Consider the following 17,734-nt stretch of genomic DNA (forward strand, 5'->3'; position numbering starts at 1 on the left):
CAAGGCAAGAATTCCTCCAACAATCTGAAAAACAACACGAAAACACCAGATCCCAGCGATCTTATGACAGAAGGACTTGAACACCCTATACCGGAAGAAGTGGAAAACAGTGTCATTATAAAAGCAATAGAGTCTCTTAAACAGGGTATGAATAACTCACTTAAAGAAATAGAAGAGAAATATAACAAAAAGATGGAAGAAATGAGTAAAGAAATGGAAGACAAATATAACAAAAAGTTTGAAGAAATAAGTAAATTCGTAAATGATACCCTGGGAAACCAAGAAAAAATAATCAAACAGGTAATGGAATCAGTTCAAGAATTGAAAACTGAAATGGAGGCAGTGAAGAAAACACAAACCGAGGACCGGCTGGATATGGAAAATCTAGGTAAACAAACAGAGACTTCAGGAACAAGCATAACCAATAGAATACAAGAGATAGAAGAACGAATCTCAGATTATGAAGACACCATAGAGAAAATAAATGCCCTGACCAAAGAAAACAGCAAATCCAACAAATTCTCATCACAAAACATTCAGGAAATATGGGACATAATAAAAAAACCAAATCTAAGAATAATAGGAGTAGAAGAAGGAGAAGAATTGCAGTCCAAAGGTCCAGAAAATATATTCAACAAAATTATAGAAGAAAACTTTCCCATCCTAAAGAGTGATATTCCTATGAAGGTGCAAGAAGCATACAGAACACCGAATAGACTGGATCAGAAAAAAACATCCCCTCGCCATATAATAATCAAAACACAAAGCATTCAGATTAAAGAAAGGATATTAAGAGCTGCAAAGGAAAAAGGTCAAGTAACCTATAAAGGTAAACCTATCAGACTTACACCAGACTTCTCTATAGAAACCATGAAAGCCAGAAGGTCCTGGATAGAGGTACTGCAGAAACTAAGGGACCATGGATGCAAGCCCAGATTAATATACCCAGCCAAGCTTTCATTCACTATCAACGGAGAAAACAAAATATTCCAGGATAAAAACAAATTTAAACAATACGTAACTACTAATCCAGCCTTACAGAGAATATTAGAAGGAAAATTACATCCCAAGGAATCCAACATTGCCAACACTGACTACAATAACTCAGACATCTAGCGACCCTTCACTAGCACAACCCAAAGAAGGAAAACACATACACTCTACTACCTAAAAAAAAAAAAAAAATGACTCGAGTCAACAACCACTGGTCATTCATATCTCTTAATATCAATGGACTCAATTCACCTATAAAGAGGCACAGACTTAGAGATTGGATACGAAAACAGGATCCAACATTCTGCTGTTTACAAGAAACACACCTCAACCACAAAGACAGACACCTACTCAGAGTAAAGGGTTGGGAAAAGGTTTTCCAAGCAAATGGACCTAAGAAACAAGCGGGTGTGGCCATTCTAATATCTAACAAAATCGACTTCAAACTAAAATCAATCAGAAGAGATGGAGATGGACATTTCATACTCATAACAGGAACAACTCATCAGGAAGAAGTCTCAATCCTGAATATCTATGCCCCTAATATAAAGGCACCCACTTATATAAAACAAACTCTTCTAGAACTCAAGGCAGTCATCAAACCACACACACTAATAGTAGGAGACTTCAACACTCCTCTCTCACCAATGGACAGGTCAATCACACAGAAACCAAACAGAGAATTAAGAGATTTATTGGAGGTATTGAATCAAATGGACTTAACAGACATCTATAGAACACTCCACCCAAATAGGAAAGAATATACCTTCTTCTCTGCAGTTCATGGAACCTTCTCGAAGATTGACCACATACTCGGTAACAAAGCAAACTTCCACAGATACAAAAAAATATTAGTAACCACATGTGTCTTGTCAGATCACCATGAATTAAAATTAGAATTCAACAACAATGCTAACCCCAGGAAGTCAACAAACTCATGGAAGTTGAACAGTCAACTACTAAATCACCCCTGGGTCAAGGACGAAATTAAGAAAGAAATTAAAGACTTCCTTGAATTTAATGAAAACAAAGACACAACATACTCAAACCTATGGGACACTATGAAAGCAGTGCTAAGAGGAAAGTTCATAGCAATAGGTGCCCAAATAAAGAAAACGGAGAAAGCACACATTGGAGACCTAACAGCACACTTGGAAGCTCTAGAAAAAAAAGAAGCTGATTCACCCAGGAGGAGTAGAAGACTGGAAATAATCAAACTGAGGGCTGAAATCAACAAAATAGAAACAGAGAAAACAATCCAAAGAATCAATGAATCAAAAAGCTGGTTCTTGGAGAAAATCAACAAGATTGACAAACCCCTATCCAAACTAATCAAACGGCAGAGAGAGAACGTGCAAATTAATAGGATCAGAAATGAAAAGGGGGACATAACCACAGACACAGAGGAAATTCAGAGAATCATTAGATCTTACTACGAAAGTTTATATGCCACAAAGTTGGAAAATGTAAAAGAAATGGACATTTTTTTAGATAAGTACCATATACCAAAGTTGAACCAAGAACAGGTGAACAATCTAAATAGACCTGTTAGTCGCGAAGAATTAGAAGCTGTTATCAAAAATCTCCCTACCAAAAAAAGCCCAGGACCAGATGGTTTCAATGCAGAATTCTACCAGAACTTCCAGGAAGAGCTAATACCTATACTCCTTGACGTATTCCACAATATAGAAACAGAAGAGTCATTGCCTAACTCCTTTTATGAAGCTACAGTTACTCTAATACCAAAACCACACAAAGACACAACCAAGAAAGAGAATTACAGGCCAATCTCACTCATGAACATTGACGCGAAAATTCTCAATAAAATACTGGCAAACCGTATCCAAGAGCACATTAGAAAAATTATCCATTATGATCAAGTCGGCTTCATTCCAGAGATGCAGGGCTGGTTCAACATTCGCAAATCTATCAATGTAATCCATCATATAAATAAACTGAAAGAAAAAAACCATATGATCATCTCACTAGATGCTGAAAAAGCATTTGACAAAATTCAACACCCATTTATGATAAAGGTGTTGGAGAGACTGGGGATACAAGGATCATACCTAAATATAATAAAAGCAATATACAGCAAGCCGACAGCTAACATCAAACTGAATGGAGAGAAACTCAAAGCCTTTCCACTAAAATCAGGAACGCGACAAGGCTGTCCACTCTCTCCATACCTCTTCAATATAGTGCTTGAAGTTCTAGCAATAGCAATAAGACAACATAAGGAGATCAAGGGGATTCAAATTGGAAAGGATGAAGTCAAACTTTCGTTATTTGCTGACGATATGATAGTTTACATAAGTGACCCCAAAAACTCTATCAAAGAACTCCTACAGCTGATAAACACCTTTAGTAACGTGGCAGGATACAAGATCAACTCCAAAAAATCAGTGGCCTTCCTATACACAAAGGATAAAGAAGCAGAGAGGGAAATCAGAGAAACATCACCTTTCATGATAGCCACAAATAGCATAAAATATCTTGGGGTTACTCTAACCAAGGAAGTGAAAGACCTATTTTACAAAAACTTTAAGTCTTTGAAGAAAGAAATTGAGGAGGATACCAGAAAATGGAAAGACCTCCCCTGCTCTTGGATTGGGAGAATCAACATAGTAAAAATGGCAATTCTACCAAAAGCAATCTATAGATTCAATGCAATCCCCATCAAAATCCCATCAAACTTCTTCACAGACCTTGAGAGAACAATAATCAAGTTTATATGGCAAAACAAAAAACCTAGGATAGCCAAAACAATCTTATACAATAAAGGAACTTCAGGAGGCATTACCATCCCTGACTTCAAACTCTATTATAGAGCTACAGTATTGAAAACAGCTTGGTATTGGCATAAGAACAGAGAAATCGACCTTTGGAATCGAATAGAAGACCCGGATATTAACCCACAAACCTATGAGCACCTAATTTTTGACAAGGGAGCTAAAGGTATACAATGGAAGAAGGATAGCATCTTTAACAAATGGTGCTGGCATAACTGGATGTCAACCTGTAAAAAAATGAAAGTAGATCCATATCTATCACCATGCACAAAAATCAAGTCCAAATGGATTAAAGACATCAACATTAATCCGTCCACTCTGAACCTGATAGAAGAGAAAGTGGGAAGTAGTCTACAAGATATAGGCACAGGAGTCCTCTTCCTAAGTAGGACCCCAGCAGCACAGACAATAAGAGAAACAATGAATAAATGGGATCTACTGAAACTGAGAAGCTTCTGTAAAGCAAAGGACACTGTCAGTAAGACAAAAAGGCTGCCTTCTGACTGGGAGAAGATCTTCACCAACCCCTCATCAGACAAAGGTCTGATCTCCAGAATATACAAAGAACTCAAGAAACTAGGCACTAAAACTCTAATTAACCCAATTAAAAAATGGGGTACTGATCTGAACAGAGAATTCACAACAGATGAACTTCGAATGGCCAGAAGACACTTAAGGTCATGCTCAACCTCCTTAGCGATCAGGGAAATGCAAATCAAAACCACTTTGAGATACCATCTTACACCTGTCAGAATAGCTAAAGTTAAAAACACCAATGATAGCCTATGCTGGAGGGGATGTGGAATGAGGGGAACACTCATCCATTGTTGGTGGGAATGCAAACTTGTGCAGACACTTTGGAAATCAGTGTGGCGGTTTCTCAGGAAACTGGGAGTCAACCTCCCTCAGGACCCAGCAATTCCTCTCTTGGGAATATACCCTAGAGATGCCCAAACATACTACAAAAGCGTTTGTTCAACTATGTTCATAGCAGCACTATTTGTAATAGCCAGAACCTGGAAACAGCCTAGGTGCCCCTCAATAGAAGAATGGTTAAAAAAGGTGTGGAACATATACACATTAGAGTTTTACTCAGCGGTAAAAAATAATGACATCTTAAATTTTGCATGCAAATGGATGGACATAGAAAACGCTTTACTGAGTGAGGTAAGCCAGACCCAAAAAGAGGAACACGGTATGTATTCACTCATAAGTGGATTCTAACCATAATTAAAGGTCTTTGAGCCTATTATTCCTGATCCTAGAGAAGCTAAATAAGAAGACGAACCTGATGAAGATTATTTACCTATCCGCCAGGAGGTAGGAAATAGTCAAGAGTCCCAGGTAACCTTGGGTGCATGGGGGGGGGGGGTGGTGGGAGGGTTGTTGGAAGGGGAGAGGGTTAGAGAGAAGGGAGTAGGGGAGGAATGGAGAAAGCTCGGTGGACCGGGATGGGGGGAAGGGAGGAAGGATGAATGTGGGATCAGGGAAGAATATATTTCAACTAAGGGAGTCATATTAGAGTTTACAGGAAACTTGATTATATATGGGATCCCAGGTCCAAGGAGAGATCCCCAGATTGTTCTCTGGACAGAGGAGGGGGTGCCTGAACCAGCCTTGGCCCGTGACCATACTGATGAATATTTTGCTTATCACCATAGATCCCTCACCTGGCGTTGGATGACGATACAGATGGAGGCCCGCGTTGGAGCACCGAACTGAGCCCCCCAAGTTCCAAACGAGGAGCAAAAGGAGGAAGAAAATGACGAAGGACTGCGAGGGATACTATCACCCACTGATACAAGGGGTCGGATCTAATGAGAGTTTACCAAGGCCAGATGGACCGTGACTGAAAGAGCATGTGATCCAACCAGATTCTCTGAATGTGGTTGGATTTTCTGAATGTGGCTGGCCTGCAGTCTTTCCGAGAAGCCATTGACAATGACACTGGGACTGGTTTCCTCTGCATAGACTGGATTTTTGGGATCCAGTCTGTTTGGATGCTCACCTTCCTGGACCTGGAGTGAGGGGGGAGGAACTTGGACTTCCCACAGGGCAGGAGACCCTGACTTCCCTTGGGGACAAAGAGGGAGGAGGAGAGGGAGGGGGGGAGTGGGAGGGCGTTGGGAGGAGGGGCGTAAATGGAAACTTTTTATAATTTAATAAAATTACTAAAAGAAAAAAAAAAGAATTATATTGTTAAAGCCAATAGTACTTCATTTGAACTATGCAAACATACAAAGTATAAAACCAGACTCTCTCTTTGTCTCTCTCTGTGTCTCCCAACTCCACCCTCTCTCTCAGAGGCCACTCATTGATTAATTTATAAACTATTCAATATTGTATCTTAGATAATCAATGCACTGTAGTGTGAATTGTGATCTCGGTTCTTGGAAAACAGCTTAACCCTTGTTCTAGTCACCAGGTCTGTGACCTTTTCAATGTGGAACACACCTCGATGAACAAACACTGACTCAGGAAAACATCTCATGATGCTAAAAATAACATTTTGGAATTCCAGACTTTAAAAAAATTTTGAAGTAAATCTTATATATACATCATACTTAACATACACTATCAGTGCAAAAAAACAAACCCACTGATTTTTTAATATTTTATTTGTTTCAAGTGTTTCTTAATCCTTTTTAACTTTTTTTTTCCTTGCAGCTTCCTTGGGAAAAACAAATAACATTATTTTAGGGAGGACACTGAGGTTCTCAGCAGTGGGATGATAATGGAGGACAATTGCTCTGTGCACTTTTCTACCATTGACACGATTGCGCTCCACTTTTCATTTGAGACAGGGTCTCTCACTGAACTCCAGTTCCTGATTCTCTTCTGTAAGTCTGGCTACCCAGCTTGCTCCAGCATTCCCATCTCTACCATACTTTCCTGGCTTCTGCACTGATTCTGGGGATCCTAACTCTAGTGCTCATGCTTGCTTGAATCATTTCTCCAACCCCTAGTCACTGCTTCTGTTTGGAGCATTACTTTATTAATTTACACTCTCTTTTCTATTATATTTGGTATGAATGCTGACACACTTACTGTAAGTGTTTTAGAGAATTGGAAGTTCCCAATTCTCTTTTCTTCTTTGGCATCAACTGTAGTAGTGACATTTTTTATATGGGTTGGTAAATGATATGGTTATTTAACAGCTTGGGGAGCTATAAACACCTTTCTATCCATCATTCTTTTTTCCAGTCTTTCCTTCCTGGACTTGCTCATCAATCCTGCATATAGAGTCTTAAATATAATTTGATGACATTGTTAATGATTGCACACAACAATTTCTTCAGCAAACACAATTTATTTAGTTCTAGTCTTTTACTATATATTTTCATCAAAATAATTTAGCTAGAGAAATAAAAAAATTATTTGGAAATAATAAAAAAGTTTTTATAGTTACAAATTAAACTCCACAGGCAGTGACAGATTTTTCTAATAACTTCCAAGCTTTGTGAAGAGAGATGTATTTATGGTAAGAGATTAATATCTAAAATAGTAAGTCAAATTGAACACAAAGTACTTAAGAAGATTATGGGCTCTTTTATCTTCAGAAAAATAACTATTGAAGTTTTCCTCAGGCTTTAGCATTATGAGAAAACATTTAAAAATGATCACATGTCAGCAAGATAAAAAATATTAATAAATTATTAAGTCTAATATCATAATGCAAATAAAACCAGAAAATATAAGCATATAATGATAATGCTAAATGATCTCAGGGGACACACAGTGGTAGTGTTCTTATCTTCTATACACAGGTCAGTACTATGAAAATAATAACAATGAAATGATTTTTTTCTAAAATTCAATTTTCTGACTTTACTAGAGGTCATACAATCTCCTTTAATAAAAAATTAAATTATTCAGTAATCATTTGTTGTCATAAAGAAATCATTTCAATTTCTAAATAAAAAATAATGAAATTATGTCAAGAACCAGACATGCATAATTGAATTTTCTTTTGTATCAACAACCAGTTAGAAACTATAAAAAGCTAGAATGAAAGCAGAATAAAGGAAATAATTCTATTTCACTTATAAATAACTGCTAGTAGATGATGCTAAATAACAATAAAGCTAAAAATTAAATAATTTCAATGCAAAAATTCAGGGCAAAATAGATGTGCAAGAAAACTTAAGGTTTCGCTTGTACCAGCCTAACTAAATTTCATTAGTAAACATTTCGATTTAAATAACAAGCAAACTGAGGTAGAAAAGTGAAGAAGAGATTTTCTGCATCTTTTTCTGAAAATTCAAAGGAAAGAGAAAAGCGAGTGGTACCATGCAGGCCTTGCTGATTTGACTGAATTTGGCTGGACTTATAAAGTTTGCCGGAAGAGGATGTGCAACACTTTTTCTTTGTTTAATCGCCAAGCAGTTCTTTAGCTGCACGCCTTGATGCTTTAGCTCATGTGTAACTGTGAGGGGAGGAGACCGGAAGACAATTGACAGCAGTGTCTGCCTACAGGTCTGTGCCTCGCCACCAGAGTAAGAGATCTCTTCAGGACGTGGACTTGGTGCCTACAGGTCTGTGCCTCGCCACCAGAGTAAGAGCTCTCTTCAGGACGTGGACTTCGGACACTTTTCTGTATGAAACTTGTCATAATTTAATTAGGATATTTTAAACCTGACCATTTGAATCCTAAAAATAATTTTAACTAACAATAAAAAGTGAGTTATTGCTGGGCAGTGGTAGCACATGCCTTGGATCCCAGTACTCAAGAGGCAGAGGCAGGTGGTTCTCTGTGAATTCGAGGTCAGCTTGGTCTACAGAGCAATTCCAGGACAGCCAGGACTACACACAGAGAAACCCTGTCTCGAAAAATCAAAATAAATAAATAAAAGTTGAAGAAAGATGCTTAAAAAAAAAATCTCACACTAGCTCAGAACTGAGAAATAGACGGTTATTCACTTAGGAGAAGAACTTACAAATCTTCTGCTGGAATGGAGATGAGAAACCGAATCCTGCAGCCAGAAAAGAGACCAGGCACATGCTCTACATTGGCATAAATAGTATAAGAGGCCACGCCCCAGTGGGCAGGTAACTACTGGCTGTAGGACTTTCTACAGCAAAAAGTGAGTTTTTGGAACTGAGTCACTGTCCTTAACAGACAGAATGGTATTTACTGGAAGGACAAAGATCTTTGCCAAGTTTTATAAGTCTAAATTTACCTAAATGTTCAATGTTTAGCACTAATTGTTTAACATTAAGGGTCATGTTTATATTATAAAACATAAACTATATTTACTACCAAAGAATGTTACATTAAATAGCAATGTAAAACAAGTAAAACTAAACATATCATTCATTTTATATAAAATATTTTAAATTATTTTTTATTTTTGAAATTATGGTTTAATTACAATGTTTCTCCCTTCCCTTTCCTCACCCCAAGCCCTCCCAATTCTCCCTCCCTGATTTCTTTCAAACTTATGGTCCTTTAAAAGCTATTATTTTGTGACCAGAATGAGAGTTAGAACTTGGGATAAAATGAACACCAGGAGGAACTCGGCATTCTTTAGGCTATAAACAATATTAAGTCGGCAGGGCATAATGCCACTCCTGAGACCATCTGATATGTCTACCCACACAGCTGCTGGTGCCTACATCATAGTAGGGCAGAAAAGAAGCATCAGAGGTAAATGAGATGTTTGCTCAGAAGGAAAGCAAATAAAATACCATTTGGCTGTCAAGGAAAGACAAGATTGACACAAAGAGGGACAAGGAGAGCAGAAGGACTTCTACAGTCAACACTAGAGGATGCCTGATGGGCATGTGGACAGAGTCTTCAGAGTCTGGGCTGCCAGAACTCTTGAACTGCGTAGCATGAGTGGGAACAGGTCAGGCTGCAGAGCTATAGACACATGCCTTAACAGACTGCCCTGGATGCTAGTCCAGGAGATGTGAACTCACCTCTGCCGAGAGTGTGAGTGAGTAAGGGACGGTCTTGGTATATTTATATTCACAAGGATATAAGAAACTGAACAAGAAAGTGAGAAATGAGACAGGGAGAAGGGGGTGTCAAAATATGAAAGAAAGATTGTTAAAACTACAATCCATAACCCACATAAGATGATAAGAACCTAGTTAAGAAAGACAATGGAACAATTTTTTTCAATAAGGCAAATTTTATTTATTTTAACTAACATATAAAACAAAAATGGTATATATTAATGGGTTATCATCTTAAGTTTTTATTCATGTATAATGTGTAAATTGGGTTAAAGACAGTTTAAAAATATTTATCCTTTCTTTTTATTTAAATAACAATTTTTTCCATTTATTTTACAAACCAACCTGCTTTCCCTCCCTCCTCTCCTCCTAGCCCCTTCACTTTCCTATCTACCTTCCTCCCTGTCTGATGCATTAGGCTTTGCACGAGTCCATGGGGGGCTTCTACCTTTCTGAGTAGAGTGCAGCTATTTACGAGAAAAATATCAGTATGTTAATTAAAGAACATGGTGATTAACCATAAAAACTGAGGTTATATAAAATAAATAGTTGTAAATCAAAAATAAATATACAAAATAAATAGCTTTTCTGAACACGGTTGAGAAATTAGAAAAAATATTTCACTTAAAATAAGAAAAAGATCACAAATAAAATAGTGAAAATGTTATTATACTCTAAATACCTAATGAGAAACATGACAAAAATATTTCAAAAAATAAGATGAAAAACCAAAATTTTATCTGAGATGAATTATCCAGTGGAAGAAGATGAAAAGTGGACCTAAAGGCTTGTAAAGTCAGTCAGACAAAGAAAAAGAGATGGTCATTTCTAAAAAAGAGACTGATAAATTTAAATCATCTCATCGGTAGATTCAAAACAAAATAAAAAGTAGACAAACAGATGAGCGAATGCTGTAGGAACTCCTTCAGCCAATGGCCTTTGGATTGTTGGCCCACTTTCGGCATGACCTTGGGTACTATAAATACAGACATAGGACATGAGTGAGTCCATTCACTGCTGGATTCAGTCCCAGTTTCAAGAACACACAGAGGAGTGCAGATCATTATTCTGTGAATTTACCCCCAGATAAATCAACCTTTGTTATACTCCATTTAGGGCTACTATGGAACTTTTTTGTACCCCAACAAATTGGCTCCCACAATCTGAAGCATGGACCCACGTAAGACCTGAAAAAATAGCTTAAGAAAAGATAAAAGGGCTTCGAGATCCACAAAAATGGGTGCCAAGTGCAGTTCCTTGGTAGCCACACTTCTTTTCAGATAGGTTATGCTTGCAGGGCCACAAGCAGGGGTGCAGCTGCTTTAAGAAATGGTTTCCTGAGCTGGGCGGTGGTGGCACACACCTTTAATCCCAGCACTCGGGAGGCAGAGGCAGGCAGATCTCTGTGAGTTCAAGGCCTACCTGGTCTACAAGACCTACTTCCAGGACAGGCTCCAAAGCTACAGAGAAACCCTGTCTCGAAAAATGTACTGGCAGTATTAATGGCTCTGGTTCCTTTGGGAGGTCGTTCTACAGACCTGCCATGTCCCTGGAGTTGGATCAGTGAACATAGCTCACAGAGCTGGCAGTAAAAGTGCCTCTGCCATGTTGAAAGACTGAGAGAGGTGGAAGCCAGCATCCAGAGGCACAGCAGCCACACCACTTAGCATTTAGAAAGCTCTGCTGGTTAGAAAATGATTGAAGATATGCAATAAAGACAGATTCAGACAGAAATAAACCTCTGAACTGGTCATAGTGTGTTTTTTAAAATGTACATAGGCTTGGGAGAAAGAAGTAAAAGAATATAGACAGTTATAAAAATAAAACAAAGCTCTTAAAAGACAGACATAGATTAAAGGAGAAAAGATAATAAATATTAAAAAGCAATAGAAAAATAAGTCAAGTAAAGACAGCATATACACAGAGAATCTGGATTTTGCATGTTATTGGGTGTTCTTTGAATTTTTTGACTACAGAGAGATATTTGAATCTAAGGACTGTTAAGCTAAACCAACATATATATCGTAAAGGTATCTTGAATTCAAAATTTGAATCTAAGGATATGTTACTTTGGAAAAGAGATTCTGCTTTTGTTTCCACAGTAGATGAGAACCTGTGGAACAAAACCCCCTCAAAAAGTCTCTATGAACCCTAAAAATACTTTGCCCAACAAACAGCAAGAAGCATTTTAGAGTAAACATCTCCCAAATTCCCAAAATGATTGTTTGTAAATGTTTGTTTTCATTTAAAGGTGGTTGATTATAAGTGATTAAAGGTCACTTTCCAAAAGAAAAAGGGGGATATGATATAGAGGTAAATACTTTGCATCTGCATTAATCTTAGTCTATTGATAAAAATTTAAGGTCAATTTATTACACTGTATATATGTATTTCTTATTTAAGGTATTATGTGCTTTTGCAACTCATTTAAAAATGTAATGTATAATTAAAATTACAGATTAATAGTCACCTATAATAAATTGTAATCATGTTAGCTAGGTTTACGTTTTCTAGATGTACAGAGATGTATTTCAGATAGATAGGTAATCTTCAACCACTTCAGAGAACTGTAGAATATGACATTTAAATAACTTAGCATTCTGTTGACATGAGACGTGATTGCTCCTGGCATCATCAATCTATTGCCGACAGAATGATGGGCACCTAAGACATTCCACTTGGATCTTGTTTTCTTCTTGGCAAAACTGGCCTTTGGGCAAAGAGCTGACCCTGCCTTGACCACTGAAAGAATGCATGATGTCTAGACTGAACAAGAAGGATATAAGCAAAAAGACTGTCAGACCTTGTCAAGACAGAGTAAAATGGTTCTGAAAATGTTCCTACCTCTGAAAGTGATCTGTTAGTTACTCTAGACCTTAGCTAAAGTTAATTGCTCCAACATTGTCAATGAGACTTTGGGCAATTGTCCAGGTAGGCAGTTCTCTCTATCATTTCTTGCATCTTTTGGAAGCTGCTTGGTTGCACTTCTTATTCACTCAAGTAATATTATTTCCCTTCTCAGATCTTTGATGGGGTTGAAGACTAGATAGTCAGAGTTACTTTCCTCTCATGACTTAGCCAAGTCATTTCTAATATAAGACTTAGCCTCTTTAGAACAGGACAACTATTAAAACATTTAGCATATTTTTCTTGCTTGATGTTGTTCATGCAGGTTGTAATTCTAATTTTTATAGTTGATATTTGTACTTATTGTATATAGTTTTGAATTGGGTTGGACCTCTCTTATTTATACAAAAAAGGGAGATGTGGTGGGAACTCCTTTGGAATGCTGGCCCACTTTGGGCATGACATTGTGTACTATAAATGCAGATGTAGGGGTATGCATGAGCACCTTGGCTGCTGGATTTGGTTCCAATTCCTAGAGCACAGAGAGGATTGCAGCTCACTGTTCTGTGAGTCTTCCTCCTGATAAATAAAATTTTATTATACTGCACTCTGGGTTAGCGTGAAACTTATTTAAGTTGTAACAATAAAAGAGAGTACGTAAAATAAATAATAAAATAAAAACTCATCCAGATGGTAATTTATTTCTAGATGAGTTAACTTTCCAATTTGGTAAAGAAAGAAGCAGAATAATTAATAAGTTGCCTTTAAAAAAACAAAAACAAGGTATATAATACACACACACACACACACACACACACACACTTACACTGTTAGCATAGGATAACCTCTGGAAGTTGAACGTGAAGCATGCCAACAAGAGTGTGGTGCTATTTCTCAGGGAAACGTTGCTCTATATAAGCTCTAGGCCTTTCCACTTTTTTCCAGCTTGTTCTAGACTTCCAATCCACTTCTTCCAAACACCCACAGGGTTTCTCACTCCTTTCAGGGGGTTATCCAGCAGTTACTTTCTCAAAAGGGCCTTTGCTCCTAAGTTGCAACTCTTTCATCATTCCTACACACCTAGTCCTTTCCCTTCATTCATCTCATTGGCATCTGCCATCGTCAAATGACTCAGATATTAACTTTACTCACCTTGTTTATTATTGAGCTTCCTCAACTGCAAGCTCCGTGAAAACAAAGCTTCACTATTTCGTTTACTTCTAGCTTCCTACCAAACAACTAGAGAATCCAGACTGCTCAAAATGCATTGATGAATCAATGAAAGAATCAGGAAAAAAGGGCAAAGAAGAGGAGCCAGAGTAGGCAAAGGTGACAAGACAATCAAAGGATACATAGGGATCAGGCTGGAGAACCAGATAAACATGCCCACTGAATAGAAATTAGAATGTCACATTTATGACTGTGGCAAGAGTGGTTGTATGTTGTTGCTAGCAGAGAGATGGGACCTGTTTTGTTCCAGAATGCCTTTTCAGGGATGTATGGACCATGAATTGATGTAGGAGATGTAATTTCTATCTGAAGAATAAAAGCCAGGTTTGCTTACAGCTTTGGGAAATGAAGTCCTTTGTCTGGAGGAAAAGACAAGCATGCTTTGGAAAGGTAGAGGCAAGAGGTATGCCATAGATAACAAAGTTCTTTCTTGCTGTCATGAGGATCTGAGCACAAGCTCCTAACATTCATTCACAAAAGCTTGAGCCTGTGATCTTACTGCTGGGTCTCAATAGCCAGCCAGTCTAGCCAAATGTGTGAACTCGGTGAGAAACTTTGCCTCAGAAAATAAGGGTAAAAGCAAATAAGGAAAACAGTACTGACCTCTGTCACTCACACACACACACACACACACACACACACACACACACACACACAAAACTACAACCGTGGAATTTGTGTCTCAGAATTTCTCTCCTGACCTGTACTCCACCATGTTCACAGGTATTATTTCATCCTCACCACGTTCCCTTGGGAGAATTCGACTCAAGGAACAGATGTCAAATGTGTGGCTATTGTGGATTTTGCCAAAGTTGTGACTAATAAACTTTATCTTTCATCAAGAGTGTTAGTCTCCTGCCAGTATCTACTAAGTTATGACAGTCTAGCCTACCAAAATGCAAGTGGAGGACACTCGCAGATCTTTTACATGTTGAGAGATAGCAAAATGGCAGAACTTTTACATATGCACTGGTATTAGCAACGTTGTACTCATCCACCTCCATCCAGGAGAGCATTAAATACCACCTCAGGTCTCTGTTACCTAGTGACATTTAGTTTCATGACCCCATGACCACTTCTCTGACAGCTGACTGACTGTCACAGTAATTAGCTCCTGGCCAAGCCTGCAGTCCTAGGAAATGGAGACAGGTGTGTCACAAAAGCTACCAGACTGAAGATCACACAAAGACTGGCACACAACCAATACAATCAGAGTAAGAAAGGCTTGCTTTATACAAGCCCAAAACATCAACACCTTCATGTGGTAAAAGTTTACGCTATGTCCTACAGGGCTGGGATGGTGGTGCCCTCCGATAAAGACACCTGGGAGGAGGTAATAGTGTCGGAAAGGGGGGAGGATGGGACGCTTACCATCTCACTTTCCATTGCCTCTCACCCAAACCATGCTCTTGCTCAATACAGTCTAAAATCCTTGTATACATTCCTAAAAGGGAAAAAAATTAAAGAGGAGGAAGAGACAGAATGGCAGTACCCCTTCTCTTTAAAAACAGCCCAGGTTTTGCCCACCATGTTTCTCCACATGCTTTTGGCCAGTTGTCAGTCACTTGGTCACGATGATGCCAAGGGAGATGGAAACCATGTGTGCAGGTGCCACTCAGGAAATGTGTCACTACATGAGAGGAGCAGAAGGAAATCTGAGTACAGCCTTCACTCTTTGCAACGGTCTACTTGTGAGGTTCTTCAAGTATCCAGCCACAGCCTGATAGGGAAATACTTGTCCTTCAGCTTGTTAGATACTCAAGACTTGTAACAAAACCACACACCATCCAAATGCCCTCAATGGTGGCAGGTGCTGGGAAGCATAGCACTCACTGGTCTCATTACATCCCCTAGGCAGGAGTCATATACTATTAGTTGGTCTAACCATAGATGGGTCCCTTGGTGGTTTGGCCTATCTGGAAACCCCTGATTTTGTTTTTGAAGAATTCTTTGTCTTTCTAGGCCCATTTCCATCCCAAAATGGCGCTTTTCTGTATTTTCTCCTCCCTTGCCATGAATCAGGCAGTCATTGTACAGATCACCCCTTGTAGAGGCTGCAGTGTTATCATAGCCTGCGTCTGGCTGCTCAGGGTTGGCAGTCTATGGATTTCCTTAGAGGTTGGACAATTACAGGCTTTTGAAGGCAATATTGATGTTCTTTATCCATACTACTCGCTCACAACGTTGGTAAGCTTCTAGGCAATTTGTTTTGAAGTAGAGCCATATGTAAGAAACTGTAGCCAAAGATCTAATCTAGATGCAGTTTTTAAACCTAAAGGTTCCTGTCTTTTTCTTATTATCCTGCATGCTTTGTTTTCTATCTCTGTTGGGGGAGACTACATACATGATATCCCGAACTTTGTTTGGGTGGGAAAGCAATACCCTTAATTTGATTTTGCCTCTGCTCTGGCTCCAAATTTGGCAGAGCCTCAAGCTTATCTCCTACTGTGGCAGTGGCTTTGAAGCCACCAATTATAACTGCTTTGGTTTGGAGTACAGAAGGAGTTGACTTATTCAACCCTTAAAGACCTCAAATTATATGATTCTCGGTGAAATTATTTTGCTAAGCCAGCACAAAGAAACTTTCTTAGCAGCTCTATACTCCTTTCCACTTCTGTTTGTACGCTGGCTGACGGTTATCTGAGTCCATTTTTGTTACAGGAGTCTACCGGAAGAACAAGCAACAGTCAGCACACATCCAAATCCTGTTTATCTCCTCCGAGTCACTGTAATGCTATGGTCTTGGTTTTAGCATGTGATCTGTCTTCTAAGATATTTAAAGCTACAATCTTACTATGTCTCCCCCCAGTGTGCTTAAAATAAATCTATTTTCCAGACATCATATGTCACATATCTAGGTTTGCCTTCAAAGGCATCTCGCTTCTGGAAAAAAAAAATCTTTGTTAAGATATATGTTTGGAATGCATAACAGAGATTCCAATGTAAGAAGTAAAGAAGATGGGTTTAGAAATCTTTTCTCATTTCCATTTTGCTCAGGGTACTTCTGGGGAGCCTGGGTTCACTTCCAGGCTGCTCTGTCTCTTCTGGGATACTGCTAGTTTTCCAGGTAATTCATGACAATTCATTACCACAACACCTGGTTCAAAGCAACAAGATTGGAACAAGTGGCAAAAGGAGAAACAAACCTTTGTCATCTTGAAGGTTATAGCTAAAAGAAGTCACATCCAGAGGTGCTTAGACAAAAATGTTCTTTGTTTTGTAGACAGGCACATATCCTGCTACAGAAGGGTCTCCAATTATTAGAGAATGAAAAAAAAACAGATCAAGTGAGAGAACCTATTTATATGGCAAGTTTAGAATAAGTGATTTGTTTATTTGTGTCTAATATGTGACAGAAAAACAACGGCAAGCTATGAGTTGACTAGATATCATTTGGGGAACAGTTGATATTCTGTGTGTGCTGGACTCTGCTGCCCAGACTGACCTAGACCCTGGTGTGAGACAATGTGTGTGCCGAACTCTGTTGCCCAAGCTGGCCTAGAACCTGGTGTGCGACAATGTGTGAGCTGGACTCTGCTGACCTAGAACCTGGTGTGTGACAATATGTGTGCCGGACTCTGCTGCCCATACTGACTTAGACCTTAGTGTGAGACAATGTGTGTGCTGGACTCTGTTTCCCAGGTGTGTAGACAAGGTTGCAGACTTACAGAGATCCTCATGCTACTACCTCTCAAGTACTGAGATCACAGGTATGTACCACATGCCTTATTCAGAGATTTAAAGAGTGACATGCAGCCGCATAACAAGAGATCTGCATATTTTACTAATGATACCATAAAAACAAAGCAATAGGTATTTGATGAATTCCATGACCTTAATAAGCAGGGAATTTTGAACAAAATTTCTAGTGAATACAGAAAATAAAGATTTTCCAAAACAAATGCATTCTC

At 38.6% G+C, this 17,734-nt stretch overlaps 1 protein-coding gene across 1 annotated transcript in view; it reads right to left on the reverse strand.

Annotated features, from left to right (window-relative positions):
• Positions 1-17,734, reverse strand: part of Cfap299 (cilia and flagella associated protein 299) — a 538,871-nt gene that overhangs the window by 438,763 nt on the left and 82,374 nt on the right. The window lies entirely within an intron of this gene.

This window comes from Myodes glareolus, chromosome 8, assembly GCF_982192425.1.
Source record: "Myodes glareolus chromosome 8, mMyoGla1.1, whole genome shotgun sequence".
NCBI lineage: Eukaryota > Metazoa > Chordata > Mammalia > Rodentia > Cricetidae > Myodes > Myodes glareolus.